General features: G+C 44.6%; 1 protein-coding gene across 5 annotated transcripts in view; it reads right to left on the bottom strand.

The window, feature by feature from the left end:
* Positions 1–9,828, bottom strand: part of CHL1 (cell adhesion molecule L1 like) — a 109,182-nt gene extending 99,354 nt beyond the window's left edge. Inside the window, exon 1 of one of the 5 annotated variants that reach the window (XM_048957351.1) lies at positions 9,774–9,828. The gene's annotated coding sequence lies outside the window, so the exon portion shown is untranslated. The other 4 variants (XM_048957347.1, XM_048957345.1, XM_048957349.1 and 1 more) reach the window with 4 other exon arrangements.
* Between the last annotated feature and the right edge of the window lie 3,881 nt (positions 9,829–13,709).

Below are 13,709 nucleotides of genomic sequence, written 5' to 3'. Positions count from 1 at the left end.
CTTATTATTCTTCCCTCTTCTTGATTAAAAAGCTGGGTATATGCTTCCCCCATGAAAATACTTGTCTCTATAATCAAGTCCCTTCTCAATCCTCTTTTTGATGAGCTAAGCAGATTAAGTCTCTAAACCCCCCACTAAGGGGAATTTTCTCCACTTTTCAAATCAATACTGTGGTTATTTCCTAGACTTACCAGTTTTGCAAACTTTTTTTAAACTGCTATCACCAGAACTGGCCGCAGTTTTTCATGCTCTCAGATAACACCTACAAGTGCTGATCCTATGTCAAAAGGTCCTTCAGCCTCAGCATCCCATTGGGAAGCAATCTTCCCTGCCTTGCCTGCTGTGCCCCTTCCCCATCCTTTCAGGATGATTCCCCTGACAGATGTACCACACAGCGTGTTCATTAAGGCTCATACTCCTAGGAGGATGGGAGGAGGAACACCTTGCCAACTCAGTCTGTTCATATAACTCATTATTTGCACACTCCCAGAATTGCCTCATCCGAAATTTCGGCAGTGATCATTAAATTTCCATGTCCAGACTATCGACAGAGACATCAAACAGACTCAGGACCAGTTCTCATCCTAGTGAAGCTGCAGTAGAAACACACATTTCAAAAAAGAATCCTCATGGACAGATATCATTCCAAACTTGTTGGATGAATCTTTATTCATCAAGCAGAGTGCTGATAGTACTACATGCTAACTTCTTTTTCTTTTAAACTGAAATGTCAGTAGATACCAAATCTAATACCTAGAGAACTCTGCCACAAAGCTGCTTTGTTACCTGTAACCAGCAATCACATAACCTCACCAGGAATGGGCTCCCTTCGCTGAAAGCTCCAGTCTGATGTTAATCCTCTCCTAAAACACCACATGCATTCAGCCCTCAATCAACTTTGCCTCTGCTTTTGGGGGGGATTGATGCAGACAACCATCAATTGTTGATTGATGCAAAAACCATCAACCTCCAGACAACCATCCCCTTCCTCATTTTGCTTTCTCTCTTTGCACCCATGCTGCTCTGGTGTGCCCACAGCACACCAAGATGCACAAGAAGCCAGCACCAAAGCAGATCTCCCCAGCCCACACATGGAGTTCTTAGATAACCAGCATTACTACCTACTTACTTGGAAGTGTTGGGACCCTACAGAACCCCAGCAAAAGCTGTCCACAACCCTTCTCACTTTACTAACAGAGCCAAAAATATTTCAGCACCCTTGTATGACACATCACTGCCTTTTCCAAGAAAGGAAAGGCCATGAAGACAGACCTTCTGATGGACATGCCATCCCTTTAATCCACCACACCTCTCCTAGCATCACTTCCATCCGCTCACCTCAATCTCCCTAATTTTCCCAGGGATGCCCATTTCACCACCCTGCAGCATCCCTGCAAGTCCCCGCTCCAGAAGCAAACTGAGTAGCACACATTAAATGAATCTCAGCCCAGCAGTCAGTGATCTTAAGTGGAGTGGACACGTCCCGTCTCCAAGGTGTGCTGCAAATTGCTGGATTCGCACTGTGCAGCCCTAAAGCAGTGAAGCATTCGGAATATAAGCTGTCGTACGTTATTTACCTGTAGCAAAGTTACAGTTCAATTACTGAGGTAATATCTCATTCAGGCAGAGGGGCACAAAAAAAAAAAAAAAGAAAAAAAATAATGCAAATGAGTGAATTTAAATTCATTTCATTTAAAGGTCTAAAATTTTTTAAGGGCCAATTCCCTCTCTAGAGACATTTGGATTCAAGGATTATAAGGAGCATAAAACCATAAATGGTTAAATGGATTGCCAGTGCCTGAGCTTCAAAGCTTTGCATACGTTACTCTTTTCAGAGAGTGCATTATATAAATAACACTGCAAAATACACTGCTCCTTTCTATAGCAGCACTATGTAAGGATAAAAAATTTGGTCAAACCATGACCCATTACAAGGAGCTTTGTGCACAGACAAGCTTAGCATACATTTTGGAGGATGATAGCAGCAGAGGTTTGTACAGAGAATACTGCTTGTCTGCTGAACACAAAGATTATCCCAGATTTTTTTTCCTCATTTTGTGATACACATGATAAGATTTGTTTGCTGCCTGTTTTTGTTGTTGTTATGTTTGTTTGTTTTTTACAAATACTGAAACATATTTCTTATGCACCAAGAATGACATTTTCATATTGCTCTGCTGTGGAATTAGGTGAGATTTCATTGCACAGAGCTGCCTGTCAGCAGGAAAGGCTCACAATGATGATGTGTGGGTAATTAGGGAGGTAGGATCCTGCACACGTGGAAGTCAATTGGAGGAACTTCTGTTCCTCATGGGCTGCACAACCATGGGCTGTGTTCCTTTCGGTGCTACCACAGCTACTGCACTTTACCTTTATTACAGCACTGGGCTCTGTGGAACTCAGTTCTCAGCAATTCCCTCAGCGTGCTTCCCAGCAGGTCGGCACCATTTGGGCAGGAATTAGCCAAAAAAAAAGCACCATCAGGGATGCTGCAACCCAACACAAGAATCAGAGAGAGTAAAAATCCCAGATTTAGGTGAGAGCCTTGTCCAGCCTCATTCCATCAGTAACAGAGTGGTGCATTTGTCATGCAGGTAGCCAGTTCTGAGCGTGTATTTCAATGGCAGCCCTGTACATGGAACACAGTAGGTATTCCTCTGCTTTGTATGCCTGGGACAGCCCTTCAATCACAATTGCTCTGTAGCTTACAGCACAACATCTGTAGTTTGCACGATTTGGGAAACAGGAATATTCACAACTGTCTCACACTGTTTTGTTTCCAGTCAAAAGAAGAGACAAGAATGTGCCACTCGACAGGAGACGCTGCAGAGAAGTTTGTCACATGCTTGTTTGCCCACGCACACGGCCTGACCCTGTCCTGCAGGAGCCCAGATGGTGGAAGCCAGCGTAACTCAATCAGCCAGCCCAAGCACCGCCGTTTGTATCAGTCACGGATCTGAGCCATTACGCCTATTTCTCCAACTGGTTAGGTTGTAAATTAGATTTTCGTCACTCTTGGGACAAAAACCTGACTCTGCGGAGGTCAGAGCGAGTTTGACCATCTATTTCAGCGGCGCCGTGACTTCACCACTGGTTTCTGTGTGCAATACTAATCCCTAAAGTCACGCCAGTGTCGTGAGGTTATTATTTCCTATGAAAAATAAAATAAAATCTTCCATAGGTACAAATACCAATAGATCAGTTAGTAAAGGCAGACTATGATGGGTGCAAGACTGATTCTGCAGATATTTCAAAATCTACAGATATTTCAAAATCTACGGATGATCCTTTATTATTGATTCTCTAATTTCAGTAAATTAAAAAACAAACACACACAAAAAAACCCACCTGTATATAAACAAAAGCTATTGAGTTAATCACTACTATTAGCTGAAAGCACCGTTAAGGTATTTTCCAAAGAAAAAATAATTCTGCCCTGGAAAAGCAATTTTATTTTTCCTATAAGTAGAGCAATCTTTCATCAAGACTAATTTTATTTCAAACACTGGGGCTTGCACAAAGGCACCAGCCATTATTTACCAAATGCTGTTGTAGTCTTCTGTTGGTCTTAACACACAAGGCAGGACAGATGCATCTTTCATATAACCCACAAAGCTGCAGGGATGCTCCCCGTGAAGGCAGCCCTCTCCTCTCCTGCACAGCACCCACAGCCACCAGCCAAACTCTGAGGCTGACACAGGTTGGCTATGGCACACACAGAAAGCTGGCAAAGAAGATTTAGACTGAAAGATGGATTTGTCCAATTTTCCTCCTTCCTCTCAGAAGGCTACTACCTGAAGAACTGATTTCATCCAGGATGCTGGCCTGAAAGGTGACCACCAGCCTTCCACATCACCTCTGGGGGATCCCATTAAACAGAGACAATCAAAAAGAGATTTTTAAAAGCAGTGAAGCCATCTTACTGACCAGGCTACACTGAAGGGCGAGAGGACACACTCAAATCTTTAGACATGCTTCTTTTAAAGTGCAATCTCGTGTTGCACTATTTGATAATAGTTAAAACTTCTCTTCAGTAGGGCAGATCTCTCCCTTACAGATGCCCTTCGCTCAGGTTCATCTCATCTATAAACCTCATTGCAGTGCACAGCTCCCTCACAGCACCAAGCCGGCCAGAGTTCAGAAAGTGTTTGGACCACCCTTTCAGAAATATGGCTCGAGTTCTGAGTGGTGCTGTGTGGAGCTAGGAGTTGGACTCAGTGATCCTTGTGGGACCCTTCCAACTCAAGTTGTTCTACAATTCCCCACTTCCTTCCTCACCATAAGCTCAGAGGACAGGATGGGCACACTACTTGGAGCTTTGTTTTCTCATCACAGCTAAATCTGCTGTGTGTTGGCTGCCTGTTGGGAATGCAGCATGGGGCTGTTCCGAGGCAGACAGGCCTGTTCCCACCAAGTCCTGTTCTCCCCAGTGTCCTTGTCACCACTAACCCAAGTCCATCCCCACCACACTTCCACTTTCATCCCATCTGATGGCCGATTCAGCAAAAGGAGAAAAACTGCTTGAAAAGAAAAATTGGCAATTTTCTCCATAGGTGGAAAAATGAGAGGGCTAGCAGTGGTCAAAAGAAAATATGAATACCTAAAAAGCCTTCTGGAGAATGTAACATAAATCTTGTCCTTAAACAGAACAGGTGCTGGAGCTCACACTCCCAGCAACTAGCAGTAGTTCAGCTGTAACAATATTACAAATACTAATTTTTATGATAAACTGTTTTCCATCTGCACTTTGTGGCGTTTCATACATCCAGGTGTAATGAAGGAAGAAGGAAACATCTGCTAAGAGGAATGCTGCAACCTCAGAAAATAGCACAGTGCATTCCATGAAGGGTGCTGGGAGCTGACAGCAGTATAAAACAGAGGCACAAAGCATCCCAAATATCTCTGCCTGCCCTTATCTGTTTATAGAGCACACTAATCAACATTTAGATATGCAAATGTACTTACAGAAATCAATGTATAAGACAGATACAAGGACATTAATTCAGAGAAGGGAAAAAAAAAAAAAAAACAAAAACAAGAAAGAAAACAACTTGAGTTTGGGGCATTGATTTTGACACACAACAGGACAACATACCTAAATCTGGACCAAAAATCTAAAACCACAAGTAACAACGTGAAATATTAGGAAGACTCATGCAGAACATCTTCAGATACGTAAAAGTATCTTCTCTGGCTAAAAGCATGCCCAAAATCGTGCTAATCAACTTCTAGTTACTGGGACTAATACTGATTCCTCAATAAAGCATACAGAAGTGCTTCCCTTTTGGCATTCACCACTCTTCCTGGAGATGACAATCTGTTAACCACTGGCCTTTGATGATGAGTTGGATGTATTCCTCTATCTTGCATGGACACCCATGGAGTATGGCATCTACTCCACAACCAAAAATAAGAGAAACACAGAAATACACGCCAGCTTACGCAGCAAAGAAATCTAGTATTTTTCTCTCCCTGTTTCACCACAGCCACAGATTTGTTTCCTGCAAAGTAAGAACATTCTTACATATTCACAGATCTCCAGCCTTTGTGATGTTTATTTCTTACTGGAACATTTATTTCTTGCTGCAGAAGGTAATAAATAGCCAGCTTGTTCTAAGGGATTCAGATTGACTCATTCCCCAGGAATCCAGAGGGACACACGGGAGCAAGATGAATACAGGACCCAGCCTACAAGTACACAGTTTATGAGTGGTAACAATGTTGGGCTAACACTGGGGGCAAAGGATGACTTGAGTTTTGGCTCACTGTGGTCCACACATGGCAGCAGTTACTAACTGCAATGCTGTACAACCCCTGCAGTCCAGCAAGCCAGTAAATCATGCAGGACTCAAGGTCTTTATCTAGGAAAGAAGAAGAATCCCTGGATTCTTTTTTCTCACCAAGAGGGAGGAAGAAATCTTGCAGAATGCCAATGAGAAAATAAATGCCATGACAGCCCGCAATTCTCCTAGCCCTGGGATACTTTTTCTTAGTTACCATTTTGACGGAAAACCACATGTCTATATAAGCAAGCAGGAGAGCTCAACCGAGCAGGCAAATAGAGAAGAACCGCACTGAGAACCCCAAATCCACCTGGGCATGGTGCAAAGGCTTTCCTCTAGCTGTAGTCAGGAGGCCACAAATGAAAAGCCCATCAATAGCAGGCCTGCACAAAGTAAACTGATACTGTGACTCGGACTCACCTAAGAGGAATCTGGTTTGTGCAGTCACACCATAATGCCAACCAAAGGGACAGCTGAAAAGCTCCCCTCACGAGATGCACTCCACAGCTAAGATGCCAGTAGCAAGGGACACAAAGGTGCCAAAAAACACTGAAATAAAAGCAGGATTCAGCACGTACGAACTGTGAGAAGGTTGAGAGAAGATAGGTAGAGCCAGAACTGGTATCTTGGGTGTATATGACAGCAGTAATTCTATCTTCCTTTCGCCCTTTGAGTGCTATGTCTGTTATTTCCTCATACAAAATCAGATAAGCAACCAATTTCTTCTGCAACGACAACCTGGCAGACATCTCCAGACACAGGGGTTGCAGGACATGCCAGGCTGCCCCAACACCAGGCAGACAACAACCAGACCCCATGTGCCATGTTGCATTTCATTTCCTCATAATGCAGCACGGTGTGACTCCACAAGACCTCGCAGGATCTCACATCTCCAGACAGCATGACAGGAACGGTTCAAAAGGCATTTGGAAGAGCAGCTTTGTTAGACTTGCTTCTCCCACTAGTGGATTTCCCGCCCCCCCCCAGACAGAAGTCTGACTGAGAAAGGACAATTGAAACTTGTTATAAAACACTGAGCACATTAACACTAGAATATGGTTTACAAGTAAGATTTCTGCTCTTTTTTTCATACCCATGCTGCTGGCCAGGCTCAGCACTGATGCATCATTTTTAATTATACATCATCTGAGGCTGTTACAAGGTCATCTTTGTGCTGGCAGGAAAAAAAAAAAAAAAAAATCTTTAACAAAACAGAATTTCTACTTTGCTGGACAAATATACCAAAAGAAATTGTGGCATCTTGGCGAGTTGCTAAGCAACCAGCAGCTCCAGTGTCACTTGTTTGGGATCAATTCAAGTCATTCATCAGGCATCGCAGCGCCAGCGAAGGAATTCCAACAAATGTGTGCCTTGGGAAAGCCACGGGGACTTCCTGCCTACAATGACACTTTCTTTCTTGGAAGATAAACTTTGTAGATGTTCTTTTGATCTGTGTGATATGTTAATTCATTATTCTTCGCATACTGCTAATGGGAAAGGCTATAATTAACTAAGTGCTGCATTGTAAAGCATGCAAGATAAACTGTACTAATTAGTAGAGTTTAAAATAGTCCCTGGCCTCTTCCACTGGGGAAACTGGAGGATCCTTCCTCATCTCAGCATCCACTGTCCACCACATCATTTCACACAATGCACATCTACCTGCTTTCCTTTCTCCTTCCAAACAACCAATAAAGTACATTTTTATTGGCAAACAAGATGGCTCCAATCCAAGCCACCCGCGGTAAACATAAATGTTGTGAATAATGTGGTCCTTCATTTAAAGGAAGGCTTATCTACTGTACTTCTTGGGGTAGAGAAATGGAGTATTATGCTTTGATTCACTGCATTTAATTAATGAAGAAACACACAAAACGTCCATAGTAATTGCATTCATTTACACTGAGAATGAGTTAAATGTAATGAAGACGTATAAGGACGTATATAAGAGAACAGCCTCTTTATTTCAGCCACACATTCCGAATTCATTTTATCCCTCTTTTGATAAAGACAACAATAAATAGGCCCATTTTAGAGAAGGAATTGCTTTCAAAACTTAGGGCAAAACTTCTGCAACTCCTGGATTGCTGCACCCTGTTTGACTAAAGACATTTAATGACACTTTAGTGCATACTATGCTATACTACACACTCCTGAAGGAACTTACAAACCCTGGTACATTATCTTGTGCATCTCATTTCTACGTAGCACGTATTGGTCCTGTGCTCTTCTGTAAGCCAAACTCTGCTGCTAGCAGGGCCACGGCCTAAGGACCATAGAAAATGGCTAGCAAGAACCCTGTGTTTTCTTACAGACACTGGGAGAGGGCTTGTTTGTTTTGAAAAGACAAAGAAAACCCATTGCTTTGAAGGAACAGCAAAGTCTTAACACAGCACCAGTCACACACGGATCCCTCGCACCTCTAAGAGCCCCATGGGAGCAGTGGGTGAAGGCCCACATGCCCAGCTCCAACACAGCAATGCTGCTTCCATTCACGTATGGCAATAAAAGAATAAATCACAGTCATTGTGAGGTGCAGGCTTCCCTTCCCCCCCCCCCCCCCCCCCCCATCTCCTTTTCCCAGATTTTGAACCGCATCATAATATTTTCTGTTTCTTGTGTATGGATTAGTATTTGTGAGAGCTGCACAACATGTGTTTAACTCAGACACACCAAATAAACCCTTGGCAGACACAAAAATACTACCTGTCAAGTCACACTGAAATTCTCAAAAACGTGCTTCAAGCAACACTGTTTCCATCCAGAGCTGAGAATAAAAATGCTTCCTTTCTATCTGTTGAGTTACAGTTGAACATCTGAATGTTATTCAACACATCAGCCTAACTCCTTGCAGCCCCAAAATAAGAAGAGCAACGTTAGTTGTGCTAGTGATGGCTATTCCCCCTCACTGCACCTGACTGCTGGAAGACATGCAGAAGGCAGTGCCTCTCAGCACGATGAAAACCCAAACCCAGCTGAGACCCCGATGCTCCCCAAAACGGCTCATTGTACGTAACTGCAGCCGGTACAGCACACCAAGGAGCAGGGCATCGTGCAGCTCCACAGCCGTCACATCACTCCTCCAGAGAAGGGAAAATAAAAAAGAGCCACACGCACCTGAATCGGCAATTATTTAGATACAGCAGAAAAAAAAAAAAAATAATAATAACAACAATCAGATACTCTCCAAAATCATCAGGGGAAAATAAAATTTATCATAATAACGATAAACCAAGCAACAACTATTTGTCACAAATGAACGGCATCCGGCTTGCAAACTTGAATCCCCCCAGCCCAGCACGAGAGCGAGGAGCGGCATCACCACCATCACCACCCCCGTCCCTCTCTCCCCCCGGGGCTCCGCACCGCGCCCTGCACACACCGCAAACTTTCCCGGTGCAGCGACCGCTCGGCAGAGACCTGCGGGAAGGCAGCCCTGGGGAGCCGCAGGCACCTGCCGGCTCCTCCGCACCGCCAAGCCCGGCGCAGTTCCTCGCTGCCTCCCAGGGCGGAGCGCTCGGGAGCGGCTACGTTACAAGGAGAGGGAGAAAGATTAGCGTGAAATTCAAAGAGGTTGCGGTGAAAAAGCAGAGAGAGGCACTTCGCTCTTAGGGCAGCCCCGAAGCTCTGAGCCGGACCCCCACGCACAGCCCCCACCGTTACCTCGAGCAGAAGAGGCAGCAGCCGGTCCTACAGCAGCAGCTCCGCAGCCCCGTCCCGGATCTCCAAATTAATCGCTCCACCCCTCCAAAAAAAAAAAAAAAAAAAAAAAAAAAAAAAAAAAAAAAAAAAAAAAGCCCAACCCAGCCCCGCTACACACCCACGAGAAGGAAGAGGGGTCCCTCCGTGACTGGCATCACTATCTCCTCCGGCAGCGCTTGCAGGGAGCCATGGCAACGAGCCCCTGCACCTTCCCAAACCTCCGCCCGCCTCCCCCGGGGGGGCCGTGCCGGTGCCGGTCCCTTCCCTTTCCACAATCCCGGCCCCCACCTGCCGGATCCAGCAAAGCCTCCGCCCCGCCGCGCTCTCCAGGCGGCACCTGAAGCTGGGAGGGAGGGAGGGACGGACGGATGGACGGAGGGAGGGAGCGCAGCCCCGGGCCGCCCCCCGCACCCCCGCCGGGGGGCACTCGCGGGTGCGTGGCGGGAGGAGTGAGATGTGGAAGGTTTGGAGTGACCCCCCCCCCCCCCCCCCCCCCCCCCCGCGGTGCGCACATGGTGGGGGGCTCCTACAGGGGCAAAGTGCGGCACACCGCCGCTTTCCCTTCTCTCGCAGTGCACAAGTGTCATTTCTTTTCAGAGGAAGGGATGTGAATCAGGAAAAAATTTGCTGGGGATGGTCTCCATCCTCCCTGTTCTCTCCCTTGTAACAATACCCCATCTTTTAGGTATCCAAACCTCTCATTTCCTCATTTATTCTTTACTCCTTTAGTTCTTCTTTTCTTTTTTCAGCTCAGAGTGCACTGGAGAAGCCAGACCTTCTGCCTGTGTGCTTCATTTCCATCACTCCTTTTGTTGCACAGGCAAAATTTGTAAGTGCTCAGTGAAGGCTGAGATCAGAACCCTGCGGTCACTGTGCTCAGCATCTGCCCAAAGCTGCTGTGTGCAGGTGATGAAGGTCAGGCACAACCGTTCTGTTGGGGCTTGGACTTCTCAGACCGTTCTCTGCCTCACTGCTGACCTTTGGCTTTGGGTTTTGATTTTTTTTCCCTTTCTCTGAGCTTTGTCTAACGTGATGTACAATAATCACAATGAAACATTCACCAACGTGTGGTGAGGCACTGGAACAGGTTGTCCAAGGAGGCTGTGGATGCCCCATTCCTGCAGGCATTCAAGGCCAGGCTTTATGTGGCTCTGGGCAGCCTGGGCTGCTGGTTGGTGACCCTGCACATAGCAGGGGGTTGGAATTAGATGATCTTTGAGCTCCTTTTCAACCCAGGCCATTCTATGATTCTATGAGATGATTCTGTGATAAAACTGAAAAACCACCCTGCTGAATTTCAGCTAACACTCATGGGGATTGTTACCATTTGGGGTCAAGGTTTTTTCCTATGGTAGCACTCAGCCTTGTTTGATGTTCTGGCAAATGAGTGATGTTCATCTCCAGCAGATATAGGTGGCTGAGCTCACTTTTTGGACAGGAAGTAAGTAATCAAAATTAAGGCAAGACACTATAAACTGAATGTGGTAGTAAAAGAAAATGTGAGAACGGGTAGGAAAAAGTGTAGAATAATTGAATATATTCATTCCGTGCTGAGAAAGCAAATGCAAAAGTGTTAAAGCAATGTTATGTTTGCTATTTTAGTTATGCAAAGTCAGGCAATTCATGGATAACATCTTCATATTAAACTATGCTTCTATCGATGTGTGCCCATATAGAAGCCCATTTCCTCACTGAACGTATGGAGAAAAGCTTCTGCTGGTTAAGGAAGCCATGCGGTGATTGCTTGGCAAGCTCTGGTGCCGGGCACATGGATTTATGTGCAGCTGAGATGGAGCCCAAAGCACATGTAAGGAAATGGGAGTTTTCCCTTTGAATCCAGCTCTCATAGCCAAATCCTGAATTGACTTACTGTTTAGTCCAAAGACAGTCAAATGCTATATTTACAGCACATTGCTTTCCAAAGCAACCAACAGCTAAGCAACAGGCCTGTGCTCCCATGCAGCGGAAACCTCAGCACATAAATGGAAAAGGAGACGGCTGCAAGGGGCTGCCTTGGCTGTGTCAGGGCTGCCAACACATCCAGAAGCCATTTGACCCCCCCGTAAGCATGGCCATTCGATATGGAACCACAATCCAGAAGCAACCAAAGATCTGCTGAGGTTTTGGCAGGGCTTTGCAGGAGCTCTGCTGCAATGAAGAGACAATTTAATTACTTAAAGCGCCTGCTGCCAAAGTCAACTTCCCACGCTGCCCATAGCCGTGTTGCCATACCCACCCACAGGTACGCACGAAGGCAAACAGAAACAGGCTGGGCTGCACAGTGCAGTGGCCACAGACATTTCATTTCTCAGAGGCTGGCCCAGCTTTCAGGTCCTCTCTGGCAGCACGATCTCACCAAGACCTTCCCACTTTTCCAGTCTGCATCATGCTGACCATTATATGGTTTTCAGTTTTTGACACACAGCCGTGCAGAAGGTCCTCCTTCAGCTGATGGAAAAGTCAAAGCACTCAACCTTACCAAAAGCTGCTCCACACTTAGAAAATGAAACGTGTTCACGTTCATAACAAGATGTGGCGCTGATCACATCCATTGCCAGGACTGCGGTTTGCTTTGAGTGTAAAAATGCATAATCTATTCTACTTCAGATTACCCAGGTTAATGAAACAGGACAAATGCTACAGCACTTACGTCATCACAGCCCAAAAATAGAGAAACACAATTTAGGTGTGTCCATGGCTCTACAAAATTGCTCTATATTTGGGCATTTCCTGCTGAAAGTCAAGAAGCCTTTTCATCGTACTCACTGCTTGCTGTGAGAATTAGAGAAACACTGCTAGAATCACTGGAAAAATCCATTTAATCTCTCTAGGTTGGCATTGATCATATATTTAACACCCACATTAAATGTGTGATGTTTTCTCATATCAACTGTAAGAAAAAAACCCTGAATATTTACTTCAGGAGTTGCCTAAAGAAATCAGAAGCAGTTGAGGGTGTGCCTGCCTCTACTTTAACTCATTACCTGATTCACTGCACACACGCCCTTCAAGAAACATCCACCGTGTGAAAATCAGCTCCAGAATCTGATGGGAGGCTCAGAAGATTTCCAGTTTTACTCTAAATGCCATTGGAGCTACACAAAACACTTGGGACAAAAGATTTTCTTTAGAGAAAATTCATTTTGCTGGCAGTTGCCAGCACGCATCCCACTGCCACAGCTCGTTAATAAAGACGATGTAATTTTTTTGAACAGGTAGATATGCAAAAATGTGAACATACTTGAACACCACGAGCTGGAATCTCCTTTTTTTTTTTTTTTAAGGGATAGGTTTGTGGGAATCAGGTCTAGACCTGAACAAATTAAATGGCCGACATAATTGACTTCATGCCAACCAACATTTTTTCCCATATCAAAATTTGTTTTGTACTGCTGCAGCATCTCACAGCATTTCCATTAACTTTGGAATTTTTATGTTTAAATTATACCAGCTGGGATGTAAGCAGAGAAGAACAAAGCTGCATTAGATAGTATGAGCTCATAGGGAACGTCTTCAACTGTAGAAGGAAAAACAGACAGAGTGATGCACGTGCCATTAATGATTTGTTAAGCATGTACCTGAGTATACATCACTAATACTCCGCTTTGAAATGCAGAAAGCTAGATGGGTCTTGACCAGGGCAGAGAAGCTACAGACTTCTGTTACAGAAGATGCTAATCTTCATAAATGAGAATACAGGAAAAGTCCACGTGATTAAATACAACAAATTTAAAACAAATAGAAGGGAATACTGCTTATCACAGTTAGAAGCAATCCCAAGAATGTTGGCTTTGAAGAACCCCGAGTGAGATGCTGGCTTTTGTGTGTGTGCGTGCAATCTTTTAAAGGCTGGATAATTTTATGACTGCTAATAACATTTGTAACTATGCAAGCTAAGATAATAACAATGGTAATCAAATCTCATGCTTCAGGGCATAAATTGATTGCTTGGAGGGGCTATGGAGGTTTTTCTTTTTTCCCACTACTGAGTACATGATTTCACAACTGACTAAGTGCATTACAAGGGAGTGTTTGCTGCCATAGCTAGACAATTGATCCAATCTGCAATAATGACACCAAGATACCCTGAGCTGCTTGCATACCTATCTGCTTTTCAAGCAATGATAGATTTAGGAACAAATTCATTGAAGTGTTTGGTTCTTAGTGTCCAACATTTCTTTTGAAAGAAAGCAGTAAAATTCAGATCCAAATCAAAACAACAAC

Source organism: Lagopus muta, chromosome 11 (genome assembly GCF_023343835.1).
Source record: "Lagopus muta isolate bLagMut1 chromosome 11, bLagMut1 primary, whole genome shotgun sequence".
NCBI classification, from domain to species: Eukaryota; Metazoa; Chordata; class Aves; order Galliformes; family Phasianidae; genus Lagopus; species Lagopus muta.
The sequence above is the reverse complement of the archived record's forward strand: the minus strand, read 5'-3'. Positions and strand labels throughout refer to the sequence as shown.